This window comes from Heterodontus francisci, chromosome 4 (genome assembly GCF_036365525.1).
Source record: "Heterodontus francisci isolate sHetFra1 chromosome 4, sHetFra1.hap1, whole genome shotgun sequence".
Lineage (NCBI taxonomy): Eukaryota > Metazoa > Chordata > Chondrichthyes > Heterodontiformes > Heterodontidae > Heterodontus > Heterodontus francisci.
Window position 1 is genome coordinate 137,988,685 of NC_090374.1, and position 23,501 is coordinate 138,012,185.

At 46.6% G+C, this 23,501-nt stretch overlaps 1 protein-coding gene across 14 annotated transcripts in view; it reads right to left on the reverse strand.

The window, feature by feature from the left end:
* The window catches only part of rfx3 (regulatory factor X, 3 (influences HLA class II expression)), a 651,544-nt gene extending 628,455 nt beyond the window's left edge, over positions 1-23,089 (reverse strand). For all 14 annotated transcript variants that reach the window (XM_068030220.1, XM_068030223.1, XM_068030230.1 and 11 more), the window contains exon 1: positions 22,960-23,089. The gene's annotated coding sequence lies outside the window, so the exon portion shown is untranslated. The remainder of the gene's footprint in view (positions 1-22,959) is intronic.
* Between the last annotated feature and the right edge of the window lie 412 nt (positions 23,090-23,501).

Sequence of the window (23,501 nt, forward strand, 5' to 3'; positions counted from 1 at the left end):
TACCGAGAGTGAGAGAAAAAGAACCGAGAGTGAGAGAAAAAGAACCGAGAGTGAGAGAGAGAGAGAAAGACGGCCGAGAGTGAGAGAGAGAGAGAAAGACGACCGAGAGGGAGAGTGAGAGAGCAAGAGGACCGAGAGGGAGCGAGAGAGAGAGAGAGATAGAGAGAGAGGACCGAGAGAGAGAGAGAGAGGACCGAGAGAGAGAGAGAGAGAGCGAGAGAGAGGACCAAGAGAGAGAGAGAGAGAGAGAGAGAGGGGACCGAGATAGAGAGAGGACCGAGAGAGAGAGCGGACCGAGATAGAGAGGGGGACCGAGATAGAGAGAGGACCGAGATAGAGAGAGGACCGAGAGAGAGAGCGGACCGAGAGAGAGAGAGGACCGAGGGAGAGAGAGAGGACCGAGGGAGAGAGAGAGGACCGAGGGAGAGAGAGAGGACCGAGGGAGATAGAGAGGACCGGGGGAGAGAGGACCAAGAGAGAGAGGGAGAGAGGACCGAGAGAGAGAGGACCGAGAGAGAGAGGGAGAGAGGACCGAGAGAGAGAGGGAGAGAGGACCGAGAGAGAGAGGGAGAGAGGACCGAGGGGGAGTGGACCGAGGGGGAGTGGACCGAGGGGGAGAGGACCGAGGGGGAGAGGACCGAGGGGGGGGAGGACCGAGGGGGGGAGGACCGAGGGGGGGAGGACCGAGGGGGGGAGGACCGAGGGGGGGAGGACCGAGGGGGAGAGGACCGAGGGGGAGAGGACCGAGGGGGAGAGGACCGAGAGAGAGACAGAGAGGACTGAGAGAGAGAGAGGACCTAGAGAGAGAGAGAGAGAGAGGACCTAGAGAGAGAGAGAGAGAGGACCGAGGGAGATAGAGAGGACCAAGAGAGAGAGAGGGAGATAGAGAGGACCGAGAGAGAGAGAGGGAGATAGAGAGGACCGAGAGAGAGAGAGGGAGATAGAGAGGACCGAGAGAGAGAGAGAGGGGACCGAGAGAGAGAGAGAGAGGGGACCAAGAGAGAGAGAGAGAGGGGACCAAGAGAGAGAGAGAGAGAGGACCGAAAGGGAGAGGACCGAGAGGGAGAGGACCGAGAGAGAGAGAGTGAGGACCGAGAGAGAGAGAGGGAGATAGAGGACAGAGAGAGAGAGAGAGAACCGAGAGTGAGAGAGAGAGAAAGACGACCGAGAGTGAGAGAGAGAGAGAGAGAGAAAGAGGACCAAGAGGGAGAGTGAGCGAGCAAGAGGACCGAGAGGGAGCGAGAGAGAAAGAAGACCAAGAGGGAGCGAGAGAGAGAGAAAGGACCGAGAGAAAGAGAAAGGACTGAGAGAGAGAGAGAGAGGACCGAGAGAGAGAGAGAGAGAGAGGACCGAGAGAGAGAGAGAGAGAGAGAGAGGACCGAGAGAAAGAGAGAGGACCGAGAGGGAGAGTGAGAGAGCAAGAGGACCGAGAGGGAGCGAGAGAGAAAGAAGACCAAGAGGGAGCGAGAGAGAGAGAGAGAGAGGACCGAGAGAGAGAGAGAGAGAGGACCGAGAGAGAGAGAGAGAGGACCGAGAGAGAGAGAGGGAGAGAGAGAGAGAGAGGACTGAGAGAAAGCGAGAGGACCGAGAGAAAGAGAGAGGACCGAGAGAAAGAGAGAGGACCGAGAAAAAGAGAAAGGACCGAGAGAAAGAGAAAGGACCGAGAAACAGAGCGAGAGTACCGAGAGACAGAGCGAGAGTACCGAGAGACAGAGCGAGAGTACCGAGAGAGAGAGAGAGAGAGAGAGAGAGAAGACCGAGGGAGAGAGAGAGAGAGAGAGAGAGGAGACCGAGAGAGAGAGAGAAAGGACCGAGAGAGAGAGGGGACCGAGAGGGAGAGAGAGAGAGAGAGTACCGAGGGAGAGAGAGAGAGAGAGAGAGAGAGAGAGGACCGAGAGAGAGAGAAAGGACCGAGAGAGAGAGATAGAGAGGACCAAGAGAGAGAGAGGGAGATAGAGAAGACCAAGAGAGAGAGAGGGAGATAGAGAGGACCAAGAGAGAGAGAGAGAGAGAGAGAGAGAGGGGACCGAGAGGGAGAGAGAGAGAGAGAGAGAGGACCGAGAGAGAGGACCGAGAGAGTGGACCGAGAGAGTGGACCGAGAGAGTGGACCGAGAGAGAGGACCGAGAGAGAGGACCGAGAGAGAGGACCGAGAGAGAGGACCGAGAGAGAGGACCGAGAGAGAAAGAGAGAGAGGACCGAGAGAGAGAGGGAGAGGACCGAGCGAGAGAGGGAGAGGACCGAGAGAGAGAGGGAGAGGACCGAGAGAGAGAGGGAGAGGACCGAGGGAGAGTGAGAGAGAGAGGACCGAGAGGGAGACAGTGTGTGAGAGAGAGAGATTCTCGCTGTGACCATGTGGGTGTCCGACGGATGCTCCGGTTTCCTCCCATCGCCAAAGACTTGCAGGTTGATAGGTAAATTGGCCATTGTAAATTGCTCCTCGTGTCGGTAGGTGGTAGGAGAATGGTGGGGATGTGGTTGAGAATATGGGATTAATGTTGGATTGGTTTTAATGGGTGTTTGTTGGTCTGCACAGATTCTGTGGTCCGAAGGGCCTGTTTCAGTGCCATATCTCGCTCAATGACTAGGACCAAGAGACAGGGCGAGAGAGGACGGAGAGAGAGAGAGAGAGGGGACAGAGAGAGAGAGGGGACAGGAAGAGAGAGAGAGAGAGAGAGGTCTGCAATCTCTCACCATTTATATAACATGCTTTTTTATTCTTCCTGCCAAAGGGGACAATTTCCCACTTTCCCACATTGTACTCCATTTGCCAGGTCTTTTTCCACTCACTTAACCGATCTATATCCTTTGGAGCCTCCTTATGTCCTTTTCACAAGTTACTTTCCTACCTATCTTTGTATCATCAGCAAATTTAGCAACCATATCCCATTTGTATGATATGTAAAAAGTTGAGGCCCCAGCACAGATACCTTTGGCACACCATTCGTTACTTCCTGCCAACCAGAATATGACTAATTTATGCCTACCGTTTCCTGTTAGCAAACCAATCTTCTGTCCATGCCAATGCATTATCCCCGACACCATGAGCTTTTAGTTTCTGCAATAATCTTTGATGTGGCACCTTATCAAATGCCTTCTGGAAATCTACAACACATCCACCGGTTCCCCTTTAAACATGTCTGTGACTGAAGCTAGTAACTCCCCAAGTCAGGGTGAAGTAATTTGGGATAAGTTGAAAGCACTGGCCACGGAGGAGTTGAGGAAAATGGCTGAGCAATGTGGGATCACTGTCCGTGCAAGCTGGAAAGTCTGAACTCCTAAGACGAGTGGCCAATGAATTTTCCCTTGAATCTGAAGAAGCAAAAGCAGGGTTAGAAGTAGACTCTGATCGGGTATTGCTAGCAAAGATACAATTAGAACAGAGGAAACTTGATTTTTTTTTTATTTCTTCATTCATGGGATGTGAGCGTCACTGGCCAGGCCAGCATTTATTGCCCATCCCTAATTGCCCTTGAGGAGGTGGTGGTGAGCTGCCTTCTTGAACCGCTGCAGTCTATTTGGAGTAGGTATACCCACAGTGCTGTTAGGAAGGGAGTTCCAAGATTTAGACCCAGCGACAGTAAAGGAACGGCGATATAGTTCCAAGTCAGGATGGTGTGTGACTTGGAGGGGAACTTGCAGGTGGTGGTGTTCCCAGGTATTTGCTGCCCTTGTCCTTCTGGTTGGTAGAGGTCGTGGGTTTGGAAGGTGCTGTCTCAGGATCCTTGGTGCATTGCTGCAGTGCATCTTGCAGATGGTACACACTGCTGCCACTATGCGTCGGTGGTGGAGGGAGTGAATGTTTGTCGATGGGGTGCCAATTAAGTGGGCTGCTTTGTCCTGGATGGTGTCAAGCTTCTTGAGTGTTGTTGGAGCTGCACCCATCCAGGCAAGTGGAGAGTATTCCATCACATTCCTGACTTGTGCCTTGTAGATGGTGGACCGGCTTTGGGGAGTCAGGAGGTGAATTACTCGCCTCAGGATTCCTAGCCTCTGACCTGCTCTTGAAGCCACGGTATTTATATGGCTACTCCAGTTCAGTTTCTGGTCAACGGTCACCCCAAGGATGTTGATAGTGGGGGATTCAGCGATGGTAATGCCATTGAATGTTAAGGGGAGATGGTTAGATTCCCTCTTGTTGGAGATGGTCTTTGCCTGGCACTTGTGTGGCACAAATGTTACTTGCCACTTATCAGCCCAAGACTGGATATTGTCCAGGTCTTGCTGCATTTCTACACGGACTGCTTCAGTATCTGAGGAGTCACGAATGGTGCTGAACATTGTGCAATCATCAGCGAACATCCCCACATCTGACCTTATGATTGAAGGAAGGTCATTGATGAAGCAGCTGAAGATGGTTGGGCCTAGGACACTACCCTGAGGAACTCCTGCAGTGATGTCCTGGAGCTCAGATGATTGACCTCCAACAACCACAACCATCTTCCTTTGCGCTAGGTATGACTCCAGCCAGTGGAGGGTTCTCCCCCTGATTCCCATTGACCTCAGTTTTGCTAGGGCTCCTTGATGCCATACTCGGTCAAATGCTGCCTTGATGTCAAGGGCAGTCACTCTCACCTCACCTCTTGAGTTCAGCTCTTTTGTCCATGTTTGAACAATGAGGTCAGGAGCAGAGTGGCCCTGGCGGAACCCAAACCGAGCGACACTGAGCAGGTTATTGCTAAGCAAGTGTCACTTGATGGCACTGTTGATGACACCTTCCATCACTTTACTGATGATTGAGAGTAGGCTGATGGGGCGGTAATTGGCCGGGTTGGACTTGTCCTGCTTTTTGTGCACAGGACATACCTGGGCAATTTTCCACATTGCAGGGTAGATGCCAGTGTTGTAGCTGTACTGCAACAGCTTGGCTAGGGGCGCAGCAAGTTCTGGAGCACAGATCTTCAGTACTTTTGCCGGAATATTGTCAGGGCCGAGATGGAGCATCAACTCGGCACTTCTGGCTGAAGATTGTTGAAAATGCTTTGCCTTATCTTTCGCACTGATGTGCTGGGCTTCCCCATCATTGAGGATGGGGATATTTGTGGAGCCACCTCCTCCAGTTCGTTGTTTAATTGTCCACCACCATTCACGGCTGGATGTAGCAGGACTGCAGAGCTTAGATCTGATCCGTTGGTTATGGGATCGCTTAGCTCTGTCTATCGCATGCTGCTGATGCAGTTTGGCATGCAAGTAGTCCTGGGTTGCAGCTTCACCAGGTTAACACCTCATTTTAAGGTATGCCTGGTGCTGCTCCTGGCATGCCCTCCTGCACTCTTCATTGAACCAGGGTTGGTCTCCTGGCTTGATGGTAATGGTAGAGTGGGGGATATGCCGGGCAATGAGGTTACAGATTGTGGTTGAGTACAATTCTGCTGCTGCTGATGGCCCACAGCACCTCATGGATGCTCAGTTTTGCGTTGCTAGATCTGTTCGAAATCTATCCCATTTAGCACGGTGATAGTGTCACACAACACGATGGAAGGTATACTCAATGTTAAGGCTGGACTTCGTCTCCACAAGAACTGTGCGGTGGTCACTCCTGCCAATATGTCGTGGACAGAAGTGTCTGTGGCAGGCAGATTGGTTCGGACGAGGTCAAGTATGCTTTTCCCCTCGTGTTGGTTCCCCCACCACCTGCCGCAGACCCAATCTAACAGCTATGTCCTTTAGGACTCGGCCAGCTCAGTCAGTAGTGGTGCTACCGATCCACTCTTGGTGATGGACATTGAAGTCCCCCACCCAGAGTACATTTTGTGCCCTTGCCACCCTCAGTGCTTCCTCCAAGTGGTGTTCAACATGGAGGAGTACTGAGTCATCAGCTGAGGGATGGCGGTAGGTGGTAATCAGTCGGAGGTTACCTTGCCCATGTTTGACCTCATGCCGTGAGACTTCATGGGGTCCAGAGTCGATGTTCAGGACTCCCAGGGCAACTCCCTCCCTACTGTAGACCACTGTCCCGCCACCTCTGCTGGGTCTGTTCTGCCGGTGGGACAGGACATACCCAGGGATAGTGATTGCAGTGTCTGGGACATTGTCCGTAAGGTATGATTCCGTGAGTATGACTATGTCAGGCTGTTGCTTGACTAGTCTGTGGGACAGCTCTCCCAACTTTGGCACAAGCCCCCAGATGTTAGTAAGGAGGACTTTGCAGGGTCGACAGGGCTGAGTTTGCCGTTGTCGTCTCCGGTGTCTGGGTCGATGCCGGGTGGTCCGTCCGGTTTCATTCCTTTTTATCGGCTTCATAGCGGTTAGCTTCAACTGAGTGGCTTGCTAGGCCATTTCAGAGGGCATGTAAGATTAACCACATTGCTGTGGGTCTGGAGTCACATGTCGGCCAGACCAGGTAAGGACAGCAGATTTCCTTCCCTAAAGGACATTCGTGAACCAGATGGGTTTTTACACCATTTGACAATGGTTTCATGGCCAGCATTGGACTAGCTTTACATTCCAGATTTATTAATTAAATTCAAATTCCACCTTCTGCTGTGGTGGGATTCGAATCCATGTCCCCAGAGAAATACCCTGGGTCTCTGGGTTACTAGCCCAGTGATCATACCACTACACCACCGCCTACCCTGTAGACAGGGAAAGAGAAAGAGAGAGAGGACAGAGAAAGAACCTTCTAAAAAGAATGCGAAGAGAGCGGAGATGACTTGAGTTAACTAGGAGGCACAGAGTAACCCCAGTGAAAGCATGGCCAATATGGAGGAGCATAATTCAGCATTGGGTACAGAATTGTTCAAACCTTCCCAACTGATCCCAAAATTCAATGAGGAAAATGTGGAAGCATTTTATGTGTCTTTTGAAAAACTGGCAAGGCAGTTAAAGCGGCCAGCTGAGGCTTGGACTCTGCTTTTACGGAGTAAATTAGTAGGAAAAGCCCATGAGCTTTATTCCATGTTGCCAGATAAGAGTTCATGAAATTATGAACTGACAAAAATGCTATCCTCAGGGCATATGAGTTCGTACCGGAAGCCTATCGCCAAAAGTTTAGAACCCTCAAGAAGGAAGCTGATCAAACTTACCTGGAGCTTGAGAGAAATTAAATAAGCAGCTGGCTTTTGACCAGTGACTGAGGGCTCTTCAAGTGCAGCTCAGCTGTGAAAATCTCAGAGAAGTAATTCTGTTAGAGGAATTTAAAAACTCTCTCCCACTCTCCATATAGACACACGTGGAGGAACAAAAGGCTCATAAAGCCCAGCAGGCCGCAGTTCTGGCCGATGAGTTTGCTCTCATTCATGAGTCAGTTTCCCAGGGGAAAACCTTTCCTAATTAGCCCCACAAATCCGAAAAGGACAGGGTAGGAAGGTGATAGAAGCCCAAGCAGTCCAGGTAGGGGAAGAAAAGCAAGAGATACAGGGGACCCTCCTCCAGCCAAAAAGGAAGGTGCTATAAGTAGGAGTGTGACCCTGAGACCTGTGTGCTACCATCGCAATAAAGCAGGCCATTTCAGAGCTGACTGGTGGAAACTAAGGGAAAACTGGTAGGGATAATCAGGACATACCCACTCAGTGAAGAGAACCTAATAGAAAGCGCAGCAGAACAAGCAGTGGCTTTAACTGCCGTTAGAGTGAGACCCAGGAAGTCTGCAAGTGCAGGAAAATTTAATAGGATTCCTGAAGGTTATCAGGGTTTTGTATCTGAAGGGAGAGTACCACATAGCCCTCGAGTGGGGCAAGCAAGCCCATAGTAATGCTCAGGGACACAGGGGCCACTAGATCCCTGTTACGACCAGGTGAGAAAGAGGTCTCGGGTTCCCTTTCAGCCTTCACTTGGTCTTACTGTCACAGGGTTCAATTTTTAAACACACCATGTTTTTAGCTCCCCCTTGGTGAATCTTTGTTCACCACTTTCCAACTATAAGGCAAAGAAACCAGCACAAACAGGATTTCTCAGGTTTAAAGAAAAGTTGTAATTTATTAAACTTAAACCTAAACTCTAATTCCATTAATGCCTACAGATACAAGACGCATCCAGGCTAGCATGCATACGCGACACACACATGCAAATAGAGACAGAAAAGAGCAGAAGAAAAATAAAGTGGAAAGGTTTGAGACAATATCTGAAGGGTCGTTGTTACGGTTCTTCGAGTTCACTGTAGAGTTCTTGATTGTAGGTAGATCTCGCTTTTCATTGGGGCCCAGTAGTCTTCTTAAACCTTGTTCGCTGAAGGAGACTTTTCTCTCTTGGGGTTCATGTGTCTTCAGTGGGTTTTGGAGTTCCATGAGAAAGAGATGGAAGCAGACAGGAGAGGCTGTGGCAAGCCAGCCAGGAGAGGTCTGTTCAATCCAGGAGCAAACAACTTTCTGCAGGCTCTCAGTTCAAAAAACTGTACAATTCAGGAAAAAACCCAGACTGCCAAGCAGGTTAGTCATGTGACTAGCTGGTTTGACCAGGTGTGTTTGTGAATTGTATTGGAGCAGGGGATAGTTGCTTTCTTCCAACACTGTCTGTTAATATGGAAAAATGCCCCTTCTCACCGGCCTTCCCTTTGTCCCAGCAACAATTTGAAATTTATGTCCATGTGGCGAAATTAATGTGCCTTATTCTTGGCAGGTGGGGGCCTGCATGACACTTCCACATGCAGGGGAATGAAATGCGATTTGAGAAAGGGCGCATTTCATTAAAAGTGTTGAGAGAAAATATATAAGATACAGGAAAAAAACATGCGTTTCTCTCATTCATAAATCCTAAAGCTTATTAAAATTGCCTGTCTTTTCTTGGTGCCAGCGTTGCTTTAATTGTCCCCTTTTTGGCATCCCAGTGAACATGTGGTTCTTTAGGGAAGTTTTTCTGCAGTTTGTCCAATGCCATGACTAGCTTGGGTCTTTGTTCCTGTTGAGATCTGCCAAGGGGCGGAGGGGTGGGGGGGTGGGGGGGGGGGGTTAAGATTTAATTAGCCCTAAACTGGAATTTTTTTCCAAGAGAGTCAGTCGTGGGCAGGTGTCGCCTGGATGGGTGGTTCCATTTTCCTCTGACTTCGGGGAAGATTCTTTGTTAATCTCCCCTTTGTTCTCTGGGACACTCCTGCCTGCAGGTATTTGTGCAGACTCTACTGCACTCCCCTGTGGCACTTCTACTAGGTGAGGCATCACCCTCACGGTTTCTCTGCCCCCACCCCCCACCATCCCCCCCAGCTCTTTCTTTGTCTCTGCAGTTCCTGTAAATTCGGTTAGCAACTCTGGTGGGGTGCTTCTAGAGTCTGCATTTATGTAGGAGTATGTGGGGTCTAACTTTACACATTTCTTGGGGTTGGCTGACCGCACAGTAGGAGTTTTCATCCGGGATTCTTCCCGGACTTCCTTTAACCTGCCCTCTTGGTCACTTCTTCCCCTTCTCTGTCTAACCTTTTGCCAGCCTTGTGCCTGCCTGTCCCTTTTTGTTCTCGGCAGGGGTCACTTACAGTTCACCAGCCCTCTGCTGGAGGGTCCTCCTTACACTGGTACAGGACTTAGGGGTGCAGATTTCACTGTAGATTGGAGTTTTCCCTCAACCTGGCACATGTGGTAACTCCTGCAGTACTCCACCACATCTTTGTGAAGTTTTGGCCAGTCAAACTGCTGTCTTATGCGGGTTTTGGTCTTTCATATATTGGTATGTGCAGCCACTGTAGTCTCGTGGGCCCTTCTTAATATTTGTCCCCGGTACCTCTGCGGCACCACTAACTGGTGAACTACTACCCACTCCTTGCTCTCAGCTCTGTGAGGAGAACTCCATTTCCTCATCAGTACCTCATTCTTTAAATAGTAGCAATCAGTGACTCCCTCTGCTTCACTTTCAGAGTAGCCAGCCTGTGTTAATTCTTGCAATACTGGGTCGGCTCGCTGAGCCTCACCTAGGGAAAATCCATTTAATTCATTCCCTGGGTCTCCTAGCATTCCAAAGAAAGTGTTGGACAGACAGACCTTCTGGTCATCTGCCTGCAGTGTCAATGCAGTCTCCTCTGGGGGAGCTGGTTTAATCATGCCCTGATCCACTACACATTCAGGAAAACTGCAGGGGATCGTTGCCTGCCACTGCCCTATCTCTCTGACCTCCTGCGGTCTTTCTTTCACTACTAGGGAGGCTACCACCTTCATCCCTCCCAGATCATTACCTCGGCGCAGGTCAACCCCGTCCACAGGCAAACTAGGGGCAATCCCTACAGTCACCCGTCCTGAAACTAGGTTGCACTCCAGATGCACCCGGTGTACAGGTACAGGCATACACTGCCCTCCAATACCATTCACCACCATTCTGGTATTCACTGCGTTCTCTGGGGGAAAGGTCAGGCCTTTTCCCACTAAAAGAGATCTAGTGACCCCTGTATCCCTGTGAATTACTATGGGCCTGCTTGCCCCACTCGAGGGGTATGGGGTTACTTTCCCGTCAGACACAAAAACTTGATAACCCTCAGGAATCCTATTAGATTTTCCTGCACTTGCAGCCGTAAGCTTCCTGGGTCTCACTCTTACTGCAGTTAAAGCCACAGCTTGTTCTGCTGTGCTTTCCATCAGGTTCACTTCTTCACTGAGTAGGTGTGCCCTGATTAACCCTACAGGTTTTCTTTCACTTTAGTTTCCAGCAGTCAGCTTTTAAATGCCCTGCTTTATTACAATGGAAGCACACAGGTCTCACTCCTGCTCACAGCACCTTCCCTTTTGGCTGGGGGAGGGCCCCATGTGTCTCCTGCTTTCCTTTCTCTCCCAGGACCGCCTGGGTGGATATCACCATCCCACCCTTTGTCCTTTTCGGATTTCTGGGGCTGATTAGGAAAGGTTCTCCTCTGGGAAACCGACATATAAATTAAAGCAAACTCATCGGCCAGAAGGGCCGCTTGCCCAGATCTCTGAACCCACTGCTCCTCGACATAGGTCTTTGTGGAGAGTGGGAGAGAGTGTTTAAATTCCTCTAACAGAATTACTTCTCTGAGATTCCCATAGCTGAGCTGTACTTTAAGAGCTCTCAGCCACTGGTCAAAAGACAGCTGCTTACTTCAGGTAAGTTTGATTCGCTTGCTTCTTGAGGGTTCTAAACTTTTGGCTATAGGCTTCAGTTACTAATTCATATGCCCCAAGGATAGCATTTTTGGTCAGTTCATAATTTCATGAACTCTCATCTGGCAACAGGGAATAAACCTTATGGGCTTTTCCAGTTAGCTTGCTTTGTAGTAAAAGAGACCAGGTCTCAGCTGGCCATTTTAGCTGCCTTGCCAATTTCTCAAAGGACACAAAAAATCCTTCCACATCTTCCTCATTGAATTTTTGAATTAGTGGAGCTTGCTTCAACAATTTTGTACCCAGCCCTGAATTATGCTCCTCCATAATGGCCATGTTTTCACTGGGGTTACTCTGTCACCCCCTAGTTAACTCAAGCAGCTTCAAATAAGGAGACCAAAACATCACGCAGTACTCCAGATGTGGTCTCACCAAGGACCTGTACAGCTGCAGTAAAACTTCCCTACTTTTATACGCAATTCCCCTTGCAATAAACGGCACAGTGGCGCAGTGGTTAGCACGCAGCCTCACAGCTCCAGCGACCTGGGTTCAGTTCTGGGTACTGCCTGTGCGGAGTTTGCAAGTTCTCCCTGTGTCTGCATGGGTTTCCGCCGGGTGCTCCGGTTTCCTCCCACAGCCAAAGACTTGCAGGCTGATAGGTAAATTGGCCATTGTAAATTGCCCCTAGTGTAGGTAGGTGGTAGGAGAATGGTAGGGATGTGCAAGAGAATATGGGGTTAATGTAGGATTAGTATAAATGGGTGGTTGTTGGTCGGCACAGACTTGGTGGGCCGAAGGGCCTGTTTCAGTGCTGTATCTCTAAATAAAAATAAAAATAACACTCCCAATCCTTCCGGAATATTCTTTCTCTCTCCCTCTCCTCAAATTCAAGATTCCTCTGTCCCAATTGTATCTTTGCTAACAATACCCTGGCAGAGTCTGCTTCTAACCCTGTTTCTGCTTCTTCAGATTCAAGGGAAAAATGGTTGGCCACTAACCTTAGGAGTTCAGACTTCCTAACCTTGCTATGTACAGTGATCCCACACTGCTCAGCCATTTTCCTCAACTCCTCCATAGACAATGATTTTAACATATCCCAAGTTACTTCATCTTGGCTTGGAGAGCTACTAGCTTCAGTTGCAGACATGTTAGTATTCAAGCACACACAACCACAAGAAAACCTGTATTGAAATCTTGCTTTTTTTTTTGCTTGGGAACAATTTGGCTTCCCACTTCCAATTTATCTCGCCATAGAGCTACTTTTTAAGAAGGTCAAAAATCTCTCAAATGTTACCAGAGCCCCCAATCTGTGGTGACCAACAATGGCCTAGGATGTGGCTACTTCACACTTTGTTTCAGAAGAACCCATTCAATTCAAAAAGGTCTCAATGGGTTGAGGATGGGTTTAATTGACACCTCTTAGCTTGGAATATATCCTTTTGTTCTTAACAGACAGTAAGACAGTTTGAATATACAGGGCCAGATCGCTTGACCGTCAGTGGCCATTTTGCAGCACATCGTCCACTTTTTAAAGGAAAAGTCAATTTTTATAATTTTTCAACTTGGGTTCTGTATTTTCAATCACTGCACATCATGTTAGCGTGACACAATATAAAACCTTATTAAAACGACAGTAGCAATTTTGGACTCCACACTGTTAAGAAGGATGTGAAGCAGTACAGAGCATAACGTGCAGATTCACCAGGATTGGTATGAAGAAATATGAATAAAGATAAAAACTGGGGATTTTTTTTTTTTTACAAACAGGAGATTTACAGTGTGCTTTGATAGAGGTGTTTAAAATTATTAAGGGATAGAACAGAGCAGATAGAAACAAACTGTTTCCAGTTATTGAGACATTTGGAAGAACAGGACAAAGATTAAATGCAGGAGAATTTTTTTAAATACACAAAGAAACATAGAAAATAGGAGCAGGAGTGGGCCATTCGGCCCTTCAAGCCTGCTCCGCCATTCATTATGATTATTGCTGATCATCCAACTCAGTAACCTGTTCTCTCTTTCCCCCCATATCCTTTGATCTCTTTCACCCCAAGAACTATATCTAATTCCTTCTTGAAAACAAACAATGTTTTGGCCTCAACTGCTTTCTGTGGTAGCGAATTCCACAGGCTCACCACTCTCTGGGTGAATAAATTTCTCCTCAAAGAGGGTTACGAGGCTGTGGAATGAACTACCAAATCTACTACTTAAAGCAGAGACTATGTCAATGTTTACGAACAGCAATATGTATTTATCTAACACTTTTAAAGTAATAAAACATCCCAAGTCACTTCATAGGAGCATAGTAAAGCAAAATTTAACACAGAGCCACAAAAGGAGATATTAGGGTAGATAGCCAAAAACTTGGTCAAAGAGGTAGGTTTTAAAGAACATCTTAAAAAGGAGGAAAGCAAAGTAGAGAGGCAGGGAGCTTTAGGGAGGGAATTCCATAGCTTTGGGTCTAGGCAGCTGAAGGCACAGCCACCAAAGGTGGAGCAATTAAAATCAGAGATGCCCAAGAGGCCAGAATTCAATGAGAGCAGATATCTCAGAGGGGTGTGGGGCTGAAGGAGATTACTAAGATAGGGAAGGGCGAGGCCATGGAAGGATTTGAAAACAAGCATGAGAATTTTAAAGTCAAAGCACGCTTTACCAGGAGCCAATGTTGGTCAGCGAGCACAGGGGCAATAGGTGAACCGGTCTTGGTGCAAGTTAAGACACAGGCAGCAGAGCTTTGAATTACCTCAAGTTTAGAGGGTAGAATGTGGGAGGCCGGCCAGGAATGCATTGGAATAGTCAAGTCTAGAGATACCAAAGGCACAGATGAGGGTTTCGGCAGCAGATGAGCTGAGTGACGTTACGAACGTGAAAATAGGCATTCTTAGTGATGGCACAGATATGGGGTCGGAATTTCAACTCAGGGTCAAATGTGACACCAAGGTTGTGAACAATCTGATTCAGTCACAGACAGTTGCCAGGGAGTGGGATGGAGTTGGTAGCTAGGGTACAGAGTTTATAGCAGAGTCCAAAGATAATGGCTTTGGTCTTCCCAATATTTAATGGAGGAAGTTTCTGCTCATCCAGTACTGGATGTTAGACATGCAGTCTGATAATTTAGCAACAGTGGAGGATGCAAGAGGTAGGGATGGGAGTCGTCAGCGAATACGTGAAAACTAATGCTATATTTTTGGATGATATTGCTGAGGGGCACCATATATTATTTATTTAGAGATACAGCACTGAAACAGGCCCTTTGGCCCACCGAGTCTGTGCCGACCAACAACCACCCATTTAGACTAACCCTACTGTAATCCCATATTCCCTACCACCTACCTACACTAGGGGCAATTTACAACGGCCAATTTACCTATCACCTGCAAGTCTTTGACTGTGGGAGGAAACCGGAGCACCCAGCGAAAACCCACGCGGTTACAGGGAGAACTTGCAAACTCCGCACAGGCAGCACCCAGAATCGAACCCGGGTCCCTGGAGCTGTGAGGCTGCAGTGCTAACCACTGTGCCACCCATAGATATAGATGAGAAATAGGAGGGGGCCAAGGGTAGATCCTTGGGGGACATCAGAGGTAACAGTGTTGGGGCAGGAATTGTAAGTGATACTCAGATTACGATTAGATAAGTAAGAATAGAACCAGGTGACTGCAGTCCCACCCAGATGAACGACAGTAGAGAGATGTTGGAGGAGGATGGTCTAGTTAACTGCGTCAAATGCTGCAGAAAGACTGAGAAGGACAAGGAAGGATAGTTCATCTTTGTCACAGTCTCAAAGGATGTCATTTGTGACTTTGGTAAGAGATGTTCTGGGGATTCAAACATGGAGATCCAGGAAAGGCAGGCACAGATTTGGGAAGCGACAACATGTTTATTTTATTTATTTTGAGATACAGCACTGAAACAGGCCCTTCGGCCCACCGAGTCTGTGCCGACTATCAACCACACATTTATACTAATCCTACACTAATCCCATATTCCTACCACATCCCCACCTGTCCCTATATTCCCCTACCACCTACCTATACTAGGGGCAATTTATAATGGCCAATTTACCTATCAACTGCAAGTCTTTAGCTGTGGGAGGAAACCGGAGCACCCAGCGAAAACCCACGCAGACACAGGGAGAACTTGCAAACTCCACACAGGCAGTACGCAGAATTGAACCCGGATTGCTGGAGCTGTGAGGTTGCGGTGCTAACCACTGCGCCACTGTGAGAATGAGACCCAGGAAGTCTTTGGAGGAAAAAGGGAGGTTGGAGATGGGGAAGTGGGGCAGTAGTTTGCAAGGATGGTGGGGGATCAAGGATTTTTTTTTTTTTGAGAAGGGGGGTGATGACAGCAGATTTAAAAAGGAGAGGGACAGGACCTGAAGGGAGAGAACCATTAACAATCAGCTAACACAGGGACCAGGTAGGGAAGTTGGGTGGTCAACAGTGCAATGGGAATAAAGCCAAGGGAGCAGGAGGTAGGTTTCATGGACAAGATGATCTCAGAGGGCATGAGGGGAGATAGGAGCGAAACCAGAGAAAGATGGAAGTTCAGGGCTAGAGTGGGGGGAATTTCAGAGTTCGACCCAGTGGGTTAGTGAAAGCGAAGGATGCAGCAGAGGCAGGTAATCAGATGGTCTGAAGTTTAGTGAGAAAGAAGTCCCTGCACTTATTGTTGGAGTCGAAGGTGGAGGAGACAGGGGAGAGGGGTTTAAGAAAACAGTTTTCAGTGCAGAAAAAAAGCCAGGAATACCTTTGCATTTCAGCTTGATCCTGGAATAGTGAGCCATTTTAGCAGACAAGAGCAGGGCCAGATACTGCTTTATGTGGTCCAGCCAGAAGTGGCAGTGAATGGCTAACGCAGTTGTCTGCCAGATCTGTTCAAGTCTGCATCCCTTGGACTTCAGAGAGTAGGGATGAGGGTCCTACCAGAGAGGAAACGGCCAGAGTGAGACAGTGTAATGGCTTTATTGAGGACTACGGCATCAAAGGTGGAGGTGAGGGTGCACTTGAGCAAATCAGTAGCTGCAGAAATGTGGCGAATAGAGAGCCAAAAAGTTTGACAGATGGGACTTTGAAAGTGCGATTGTAAGTAAATTATGGATAGTTTTTTTCCCCCAGGGGCTGATACAAAAGGAGACAGGGTTGGGACATGCAAGGGTGGATGGTGAGTTACACAAGGAAGTGATCAGAAAGATGGCCTTATCTGTGATTGATACGATTGCAGAAGCGAAGTCACGTGAGATGGCAAGATCAAGGGGGTGGCTGCGAATATGGATTGGGAAGTTTACATGGAGGGAGAGATTCACGGAGGATAAAGAGGGCAGTGAACTGAGGGAGGGGGGGGGAAAGAGAGAGAGAGAGAGAGAGAGAGAGAGAGAGAGAGAGAGAGAGAGAGAGAGAGATCAACAAAGGTTGAGAAGTCATTTGATGCAAAGGCTGAGGGAGAAAAGCACTGAAGATTTCTTAGTGAGAATTTTTTTTATCTTACTTGGCTGGGTGGTAGAGAACGAGGATTTTAAACAAATTGAAACACTCAGAGGAGGAGAAAGTGCCAAAACAGTAGGGGGGCGGTGGGGGGGAGGGGGGGAGGGGTCAAGCCAAGGTGTGATTTAGTGATAAGCACCACACTGCCACCATGATGGAAAGTGGTGGAAGGTATAGCCAGGCAGCGAGGCTGCACTTAGGGGGAAGGTGTCATCCCTCAGCCAGGTTTCCATCAAGGCTATGATGTTGATGCAATCATGCACAATAAATTCATGGATGGCAAGGGCCTTGTTCACAAGTGAATAGACATTCTGGAGGGAGATGCAGAGAGGGCGAGATAAGATCTACTGACAAAGCCCACATGGTCAGTAGTGGGAGGGGCGAGTTGGACAGGAAGGAGATAGGCAAGATTAGCCCCCGGGGGTCTGCTGGGCAGGAAGTTTGGTGAGTGGGCAGAATGGGACAATTAGGGTTGCTGCTCATAATGAGCCAGCGCCATGTCTCGATGAGTCCTTCTGAGGATGCAAAGAGCACAGAGTGAAGTTGTAGGCTTATCTAAGAGGGAGTCAAGCCTGGGACAACAGCAAGAGAGCAAGGTTGAGGAGCACTGAAGGATTGTTGTCGGGATCTGGGAGAGAAGAGTAACTGAGAGGGGAGCAGGAAAGGAGGCATGACGGTCTAAAGAGAGTCTAGGAGGGGTAAAGAGAAAAGATTTTTAAAAAAGGAGAATAAAGCAGAAATTGAAGTTATGGGGTCAGGTGCAGTGCGGCAATTAACATGTGCATGCGAATGGACACGGAGAAAACTCAAGTTACATCGGCCTGATTACACAGCAGTCATTAGAATACATATAAATGTGGAAGCTAACAGAAAATGAACAGGAACAATAGGAAGGAGTCCAAAGTTAAAGTCAGAGGTCCCATGGTGGGATAACATTGACATAGGTAGGATGGAGTCAGCATGGAGCATCAACGGCTGTTGGTCGAGTTCAAAGATAGGTGTAGTGAGTGAAATCTAGAAGCTGTGAGGGTAGAGTATCGGAGAATGCACTAATGGAGGTATTTCCATGGGAATGAAGATCCAGGAGCTGTAGCGAATTGGTTGAAGGGCAGAAAGATGATGATTTTGGAGGTCTCCATAAAATCCAGAAGCCGGGGGGGTGGGGGGGTGGATTTAGACTTCAGCCCTGTCAAGTGAGTTTCTGACCAACGGCAGAAGCTGAAGAACTGGTATAGCCTGTGGCCAGTCACAGGCTCAGCAGCAGATTGAAGAACAGGTGGGATAGGTGGATCTTGGAAAGGGGAATAAATGGATATGGTGACAGAGTGTGGGCACATGGAATTAAGATTACTATTCATGCAGTGAATAAACACCAACACAGTCTTATTGAGCCAAATGGCCTGTTTCCGCGCTGTAATTTCTAAGGAACCACTGGGATTCCCAGGCCTAAACCAGCACAACATAAGAAAGCTGCCATCACAGCTATGTAAAGAGAAATAGTCTAGTTATGGAATTTGGGCAACCATTTTGGTACTTAGGATCCCCAAAATGCACCTTTAAAACTTAGCCAAAATTATTGCTATACTTGGTCGAAACTAACAAAATCCAAAAGCTAGTCCTAAGAACTTACTGACTGGAAACCTGTCTCTGACCTGGCAGTAATCCAGGAATGCGTTTTGGTTTTTTACCTCTTACAAAGTTCAGCTATTCACCAATTGCTACAATTTTTAAATTAATTTATTTAGAGATACAGCACTGAAACAGGCCCTTCGGCCCACCGAATCTGTGCCAACCATCAACCACCCATTTATACTAATCCTACATTAATCCCATTACCCTCTCACATCCCCACCTTCCCCCTACCTATACTAGGGGCAATTTATAATGGCCAATTTACCTATGAACCTGCAAGTCTTTGGCTGTGGGAGGAAACCGGAGCACCCGGCGAAAAGCCACGCAGTCACAGGGAGAACTTGCAAACTCCGCACAGGCAGTACCCAGAATCGAACCAGGGTTGCTGGAGCTGTGAGGCTGCGGTGTTAACCACTGCGCCACTGTGCCGCCCTACTCCAATATGCTCAAGTGTACCTAAGTAATTTGAATGCATATCAAACCAGTAGTTGCTGCAATGAAGGGACTAAAGTCTTTCTGCTCATTCAGCATAAAGCCAAAGCTTCTGCATGCACCTGCCGAAATAGATTTTTGTGGTTGTACACAAGCTTCACATTGCTAGGAGTGGAAGCCCTGTGGTTCACGAATACACCTGGTTGATGTGGGGGTACGCAGATTGCTATGCATGTGCAGACAATGATGCCCTGCACCTGTGAGAAGGCAGCCAGAGAGGCAAACCTGAGCGCCCACTCATTCTGACTGGCCTCGTCACAGGCAAAGTTCACATAACTGCTGGCCCTGACAAACCACCTCTCAGCCACTTGACTTACGCATTTGTGGACCTCCAACCAGGAGATCCTGAATGTTTCTGGCAGAGCCCTGGTAGGATCCAGAGGCAAAAAAGTTGAGGGTAACGATCATTACTAGTAACATTTTGCCACCAGGTCCAACAGGTTGAAGGTCTTTCTTTAGGAAGCTGCAGATGCCTGCCACCACCTGGTGTGACAACCTGATCCTCCCGAAACACTGCCCTTCTGAAATGTCAAAGAAACTCAACCTCTGCCTGTCCACTGTGTTGTGATTAGTGCCTCCTATGACCTGCACCCCTCTGCTGTCCAGATACAGGTCTCAACAGCAGGCTGCTGCTGGTCATATTGCTGCTCCTCCAAGGTTCAATCGAGATCAGCCAAGGTGCCAACACATCCAAACATGCTTTCGAATATCTCCAAAGTGTGGAAAGTAAACTTTCAAAAGTACTGTGAAAAAACCCTTTCCCACTAATAAGAAAGCATTGGTGAGCACTGAGTATTTATTGCAGTATTTTCGTGAGCTTTAAATCAGCTTCTTCAATTACCATTGCATTCTTGCCTTGTTTTCAATGGCGAGTTTCAGGAAGCCCGGGAAACTGTGAATGCGACATTAAGTTTAAGAGTGTGCTGAAATACAACTCAAATTGAGCAACTGCCATATATTATTAATAAGCAACACAGTTCTCCCAAGGGGGCTGTACGAAAACAGCCAAAAGCACTGGAGTTAAATATGGAACTCAGCAGATTGGAGCAGGTTTCTTGGCGCACCTGCATTTTTGACGGTTTTAACCTACACCCAAATCTCTAGGTTAACATTCCCCTCCTGGCTTCACTATATTTTCATCTGCCCAACTAATCAGCATGACTGTATTTTCATAGTTTGGCTGTTGAATTTAAACCCTATATTTTTGTTAATTTTAGCAGAAATTCCACTTGAGAAAGTCTGCATACAAATACTTAACAACTTCATATACCACTCCTGAAAATGCTATATTTAAGTGGATATTAAACAGCTTAGAATAATTTTTTTGATGCCTGTATATACAGCGCATCAGAATATAGTACGAGTTCAGTAAGAATGTGTAAGTGTAGTTGAAAGAATTCCTGCCATCATGATTTTTGCAATCCTCTAGCAAAAAAAAGTCTGCAAAACACAACGTACTTAATACAATTTTAATAAAGCATAATGATGGCTGTGTAAGTTTGTTGCACATTTGAACACTGAAAAATACCCAGCAAGACAATTGTAGAAATCAGTCTTCCAAACAGATCTGCTCAGCAGAGATCATTTTGATCTACACATAAGAGTGAAGTACTAGTATAAGTTTGTCACTGGAGATGCAAGTAATTTTCGATGATGAATTAAGAATATTCTAGGAATCTTAATGGCACAAGTGTGAATTTTTTCTAATAGCATACTGGTATCAGTTCACAACTTACCTTAGTAAGGCCATTCCCCAACAATAAATTAAGCATGTTTTCCCCAACGTTTTCTTTCAAAATAACCTGAGTTATTTTACTTAGAAAGAAAAGTTGTAAGAATGTTGATTATTAGAATGTTTCATATTTATGATCAGTTACAATTTACATATGCACTTTAATGAACTTTTTTCCTACAGTTTTTTTTTTATTGTTGACACATTTGCAAAGCCAGATCCATAATATAAAGTAATAAACTCCCCAAACCCAGCTATAATTAATATCTTGCACGATCCCTTGCTTTTTATACTTTTAATTCTGCTGGCTACCATGGAGCAAAAGTTGAACCAGCGAAATCTGTGCCAATCACAAGCACAAAACTACATTACTAAAACACATTATCTTTCATACCCTCCAATAAAAGTTGATTCTTTAATTTTATATCTATACTTACCTTTATCAGTAATATAAAAGCCATAATATTTGAAGTTTTTTCCAATGTCATTGCTTTGTACATTCACTCGTGATTGATGTTTCTTCTTCAGTTTTGTGGAACAATGTAATTCAGGCTACAAATTGGCCATTTCATTTGAGACTTCAATGAAAGGCCATGGTGGTGTGCATACAATAACAGTATTTATAAACACCAAGTATACTTCTGCCCACACACACTCAATTGAGCTTTTACAGCTGAGTAAGGTTCAATTATGCATTTGTATTTCAACCACCAATGTTTTGTGTGAAACAAAAAATGTGTTCGACACCTGAACCCAAATAAAGTAAATATGCGATTGAATATATCCATGAATTCAATATAAATATAGCGGGAAATAAATCAAAATACAAACAAACTTAATAAAAAGCCACCACAGATAACATCCATTCCCTCTTGGCAAGTGTCTTTCAAACCTTTCAACAGAAAACGTAGCTTACAAAGCACAAACCACAATATTTAAGAAAACACATCATCTACAGAAAGCAAAGCTGGATAAAAGTTAACAAAAGTGCTGATAACATTTCGCACAACTCATTACATATTCTTTAACAAATGTGCCGGTTTAAAAATAATTACTCGATCTGGCATTATCTTCCACATATATGTAAAAGCCTTACATTCTTAAATTTAAAGGAATTAAATATCCCCGCCGTTTAGAATATTAAAGGTATCGTAACCCTTTTCCTCCGCCCCCGAAGCACAAAAACAAATCATTTATTAAAAGTCGAAGTTAAACACCACCACCCTGGTAAATAAAACAAAATAAAACCGAATGCTCCCTGTTCCAGACGTCGAGGTAACAGACCAATCGATATCAATCTGCTGTCAAAAAGCCACATAAAACAGACAGAATCAATCCCATCCCCTCGCCAAAGAAGCAGTCATCAAACCGATCTTCACCCAGTGCCCAGAGTTCAGTCAAACCTCAAACGTTATCATTTTCCAAAAGGAAATCAAATGTCGATGTTATTCAAGATAAACCAAAAAAATCGTTTCATTTAAACTGAGCTCAGGAACATTTTATTGGGAAAGTGGAAGAAATAGCGTAATACGCTCTTTAAAATCACTGATTAAGAAATAGCGTAATACGCTCTTTAAAATCAATGATTTTAAATCAATGTAATAAAAGCACACACGATTAATATTTCTTTCTTAACTCACCGCCATTTTTCCCGGTTTAAATTAAAATAAACTCAAGAGAAATGCCCCCCCCCCCAATAATCCATGCCCACTAAAGAAACCCGGGCAAAGAAACAGAGAGAATTAAACCCACCCCAAGGAGATCCAAAACCATCAAACATTATACAAGGCCTGGGAGCAAACACCTCATCAACCACACTCACCAACACTTAACAGCTATGTACACTTCATGTATTAACTATTAAAACGTGTTTTCAAATAAGGCAAATAAAATCACGATCAGAAGAGCAATGCGGGAAAAATGTAAGCAACAAATCAGGAAAAAAAAAGGTAGCACGGGAGGAGGAGAAGGAGGAGAGGGGGGGGGGGGGGCAGAAGAAAGACAACAACCACCATCCTCACCCTCTACAAACAGAGCTGAGGATTCACAATCATCAGCTCCAAAAACTAACGCCTTTTATAAGCATACTTACATTTTACACATTTTAAATACATACACACGTACACATACAAATTCATACCTATGTACAATATATTATACAATAAAGACAATGCAAAGGGGAAAACACCGTTATCAACAACCTGCAAAAACAATACCGATCAGGATTACTATTAATGTAAGGAAATTTAAAAAAACAGGCACAAGGCCTTAAATCTTGCGAGACCAGGGGGAAATAAAATATATATTTAGAGCAGTAATTTATTATTTAAATTCCTCCTTCTTTCGCTCCTCCTCAGTATAAATTAAATCCAGAAATAAATAACAGCAGCAGCAACCTGGAAAAATTATACTGCAAATGCAGAAAGATAGAGGAGAGATTGAGAAAGAGCGATCCACGCTGCACAGTTTAAATATTAACAGCTTATTATTCAGATCCACCATTTCTGGGATGTAAGAAAAAAAGACGGTTAAAGAAACAGAGCGAGGGGTTTGCAGAGCGCGAGCTGTCGGTGCTGCAGGCAGGAAGAGCACTTTGCAGCTGAGAGTAGCGACAGATATATAATAATACTAATAATATTCACCTCGGTTGCTGTTGTTGTGAGGAGTTGTTGGTGGGTAACAGTCGCCAGGACTACGGCGCTTTATTCACAAGGCAACAGTTGCTATAACTGAAGCGGCCGCTGCAACCGCGCTTGATGGCAGGAAGCGGGCCCGCTGCGTCATCGGAGTGACGTCCACGACTGCGCGAGAGAGAGCGCGAGAAAGACAGGGGCAAACCCAGGGGCAGGGACAACCTGGAGGGGGGGTTGTGTGTGTGTGTGGAGGGAAGGGGGACGGGCAACCTGCGGAAGGGTAATGTAGGCAGGGCGGGGCATCCCAGGGGGTTGTGGGGTCCCCTTCAAACATGGGCAAAAGAGCTGAACGCCAAAGGTGAGAGTGACTGCCCTTGACTTCAAGGCAGCATTTGACCGAGTATGGCATCAAGGAGCCCTAGCAAAACTGGAGTCAATGGGAATCAGGGGGAAAAGTCTCCGCTGGTTGGAGTTGTACCAAGTGCAGAGGAAGATGGTTGTGGTTGTTGGAGGTCAATCATTTCAGTCCAGGACATCACTGCAAGAGTTGC